This window comes from Hipposideros armiger, unplaced genomic scaffold, assembly GCF_001890085.2.
Source record: "Hipposideros armiger isolate ML-2016 unplaced genomic scaffold, ASM189008v1 scaffold_332, whole genome shotgun sequence".
NCBI lineage: Eukaryota > Metazoa > Chordata > Mammalia > Chiroptera > Hipposideridae > Hipposideros > Hipposideros armiger.
The window spans coordinates 1,078,228-1,082,454 of NW_017731682.1; the positions used below are offsets into that span (position 1 = coordinate 1,078,228).

At 54.0% G+C, this 4,227-nt stretch overlaps 1 protein-coding gene across 5 annotated transcripts in view; it reads right to left on the reverse strand.

Annotated features, from left to right (window-relative positions):
* The window catches only part of CRACR2A (calcium release activated channel regulator 2A), a 140,575-nt gene extending 137,463 nt beyond the window's left edge, over nucleotides 1–3,112 (reverse strand). For 2 of the 5 annotated variants that reach the window (XM_019660957.1, XM_019660952.1), the window contains exon 1: nucleotides 2,019–2,234. The gene's annotated coding sequence lies outside the window, so the exon portion shown is untranslated. Of the gene's footprint in view, nucleotides 1–1,340; nucleotides 1,415–1,436; nucleotides 1,656–2,018; nucleotides 2,235–3,069 lie in introns of those variants that run through there. The other 3 variants (XM_019660955.1, XM_019660953.1, XM_019660954.1) reach the window with 3 other exon arrangements.
* Nucleotides 3,113–4,227: the final 1,115 nt, after the last annotated feature.

The following is a 4,227-nucleotide window of genomic DNA, read 5'->3' on the forward strand; positions in this document are numbered from 1 at the left end:
CAAGAGGTCCTGGCCCTGTTCTTAGGATCCAGAAATGGCACTTGGGGAATTCCACAACAGTCTACAACCACATCTTTAGGATCTGCCTAGCCCTTTTTATAGAGCAAACATAGGAGGGAACCAGGGCCTGGGGCCATAGGATAACCTCAACTAACTCTCGCCCAAGCAGTCATGGCAAAGCCTGAGGCCCCTGGGCACTGAGACAGAACATGCAGTTGTTCTGTGTGAAAGAAATGCAAGGGAGCGATATGAATCTGGTGACTGACTTGCCAGATCCCGGGAGACCTCCCACCAGCCTCCCTCAGCATAGCTTCTCTCGGCCACCTTCCAGCATCCCAGCACCTGCAGGCTCAAGCCTGCTTCCCCGGAGCACGCTCAGCAAATGCACAACAAGAAGCCTCGAGGCCGGGGATACAGAACCGATGGCCGCTACAGCCCTGTCCCCATTCATGGTCCATCACAGGCTCCCACATCTTCAATCATCGTTCCTAGGGTTCCCTGCCTAGCACGGGAACCCAAATCTCCATCATGGTGATCTCCTTTGCTCTAGCCTCTGACATTTATTCAGCTACCAGATTAGATCTATTCCATCTGTCTCCGGGTTCAAATCCCTGTCCCACCACTTATTTGCTGTGTGACCTTGGACAAGTTGTTTAACCTGTCTGACTGTCAGTCTCCTCTTCTACAAAATGGGTAGAGGTAATAATTGCCTCATGAGGTTGTTGGGAGGATTAAATGAAAGCATGTGAGAAAATGTCTTGCCACAGGCCCTGGCCTATAACAGACTATTTCTCTCTCACACAAACACCCCTTTTAGCAATGTCTCTGGTCGTGCCCCTTCCTCTCCATTCCCAGCAGCCCTGTTCAGCCGCACACAGTCACTGCAATCTTCTCCTTCTCAGGTTCTCCTCCCGCAGCCTCCTTCACTATTGGTACATCCCAAATATGGCTGCCAAACTCCAAGTTCTTCTGAACCTAGCCCCAATAACAGCAATGCCCTTCTCTTCAACCATCAAATATCCCCAGGCCTAATAATGAAGTTCAAGTTCCCTAGCCTAACACTCTAGGCCTTCCACCACTCCTTGCCACAATTCCAATAATTCCAACCATCTGATCCCAACCAACATTCCTCACCACATCATCCACTACTATTACGTTTTCCCTTGTCCAAGCTGATTGTGTGAGTGGACAGACATAGGAATTCAGAGGGCTTTCCCACATGCTTGGGGAAGTTCACCACATCCCCATGCACACACACAAACGCACATACACACGTGTGCACACACATACAGACATGCACACAGACACACGCATGCACACAGACACACACACACACACACCTGGGCAGAGTCAGCAGGCCGGCTGAGTCACACGCCAGACCACAGCATACATGGGGCCGGGAGGAAGTACAGCCAAGTAGTAGTCCATTTCCTGACCTTCTTCCTTTGTTCTGGGAGGTTCTTTTTGTGTCTGTTTCTGCCTTTCCGACCTTGTCTCTCCCAGTTGTTTGTTTCTGCACACACAACAGCCCTGCTGCTGTCCTGGCCCACGTGGCAGGGCTCCTAGCAGCACTGACTTGTAGGTAAGGAGTCCTGGTTTCTAGACCTGTGACTCTGGGCCAGTCACTTCACCACTCTGAGCCTCGGCTTCTTCATCTGTAAAACGAACAGGCTGGATGTGGCCAAAGTGCCCCTGAGGGCCCTTCCTGATCTCAGTCCCCCCTTCCCCGGGCCCCCCTCCAGTCCCTCTCAAGGTTCTGAGTGATAAGATTATCTGAGGGAAGGGATCCAGGGCCAGGCCAGGCCTGGGGACAGGGGTAGGGGAGCCAGCTGTCCCCTTCCCGGGTGCACAGTCCCCAGTAGGCCCTCCCGGGAGCTCCATGTGCTCGCACACATATGCGAGCAGCTCACACACCTTGGCTGCCACGGGGCAAGCAGGCAGGAAGCGCCGCCCTCCCGGGCTGCCCGGGACAGAGGGGGCTGGAAGAACACCCACCCCGCAACCGTCCTCCAAGGTACCTTGGGCGTCTCTGCCTTCCCTTCCACCTGCTGGCGCCGCCGCTGGGCTCACAGCTGTCAGGTAGCCGCTGCCGGCCCAGCTGGCTGCTCCACCCGACTTTCTCCGCCCGGAACCGCGCGGGCTGGACGAGCCCCCAGCAGCGCAGAAGTGGAGGCGGCGCTCGCGAGCCAGCTTTGCCGGCCGCCACCCGCTGGGCGCCCTCCGGGATCTGCACCGACCCCGCGGTGGGGTCCTGGCCGGCGGGAGGAAACCTCAGACTATCAGGGAGCCTGGGTGGCGAGGGCGGGGCTGCCGCTGACTTTGCCTGACTGGTCTGCTGCCTGGACCCTCTGTTACCGAGTCCCCCTAAGCTCCTTGCCCTGATTCCAGAATGTTTACAGGTTGCAGGGCCGTGCATTTCTCTACAGGAGGTGAATTAGCCTGGGACCTTGCGAGCCCGCTGGAGACAGCTGGCGTCTGGGTATACATCCCTGAAAACCTGCAGCAGCCGGGTCCTCTCCAGCTGCTATCTCTGGGGATTTTGTCCTTCTTTATCCTTTTCTGTCCCTTCTATACATTCTTCTGTGGGCATGAATGCTTGTATAATAAAAAGCATACAATGCATATTTTTAATAAAGCTTTAAATAAATCTTCCAAGACCTTCCAAGGCAGTCGGGCTGAAGGGTAACCCTCAGCCTGGTACACAGGCCTTTTGCACTCGCTCTCTGGCCGTGAGCTAACTTTCCAGCCTCACCCCGTACCCCCCAAACGCACAAGTACCCTGCTCTCGGAACTGCTGGGAGTTCCTGCTTTGCCCGGGTTGCCCCTCCCCTTCCTCCTCTGCCTGCTGAAACACTACACATCCATGTTGGCCCTACAGAAATGTCCCCTTCTCAGTAAACCCTTTCCCACACACTGGCCCGGACAGAACAGCCCAGCCCTTCTTGGTGAGTCAGTCGGGCTCCTGCTGGTCTATATATTAGACGCCCCCCTCCCACACCTTTTGCTTCACCCTCCCACTCCCCTTCACTCCACAATAAGCCCTGTTCCTGGAGGGATAAAAACACTTACTGAGCAGCTGTCATAAATCGCTCTGTGGTGTCCTTTGCTCTCCTTGAAACCCAGGTAGCCAACCACCAGCTCACAACCTCCTCCACCCCACCCACCCCAGCAGAAGGGCTGCACCAGACACCTTGAGCCCCAGAGTTTCAGGAGGCTGTCAGGCCAACTCCCCAGCCCTCCTTCTGGTGCCCCAGCCCTACGCACTGGTCTTTTCCATTCCTGTTCTGGGGTGGCCCCAAGGTCAGGGTGGGCCGTATTCCACCTCTGACTCTTGGTGTTGCTCAAGCACATGAGTCTGAGGCTGGCCTTCTGGCCTTCTAGGAAGCAAAACAGGCTACATTGGACGGCTGGCCCTCCTCTCAGCCCCACATGAGGACAGGGGCACCTTCATACCAGACTCTGAGAAGTGGAAGGGATCTTAGAGATTATCTTAAGCAAAACCTCCCCTCCCACATTTCACAGAGGAAAAGACTGAGGCTGGAGAGAGCAAGTGGCACAGAGGTATCTCCCACTGTGATTGTTGTTAAATGTTATTAACACTGTTCTCTCACAGGCTCAGATTACCTTTCACGTCTAAAGCAATTCCGCATGTGGATGCTCATGAGCCCCTCACAGTCCCCTTAGTGGTTAAGTACTCACTTTGGAGGCCAAAGACTGGATTTGAACCCCAGTACCCCAACCTGTCAGCTATGGGCTTGGCAAGTAACTGAACTTTCTTTCGTGGGTAAAATGTGGATAGTAACAGTTCCTGCATCGCAGGGTCGTTCTAAGGATCTAAGTCAGTGTGTACCTTTAAAGGGTTTAGAGCAGTAGCTGGCACATAAAACTGCCAAATGTGTTTGTTACTATTAATTGTATTATTTCACAGGTGAGCTAATGAGGGTTGAAAAGGCTGAGACTCATCTAAGGAACTCCTGCTATGAGAGGCTGGTGTTCTCACCAAACTCCGTGTGCTCTTTGTCTCTGCCACCATGCTACATCCCGTCAAATCCCACCATGAGATAGAACACCACTCCACATGTCCCTGGGTTTAACTACACCTATCTCAGAGGGCAGAAAATCAATTGTCCTTTAGCCCATCTCAGAACACCTAGACATTCCACGGTACAAACACCCACCATACCTTTTGGGGTTTTGGTGATGGCTTCGATTTGCCTGGCACTTCCA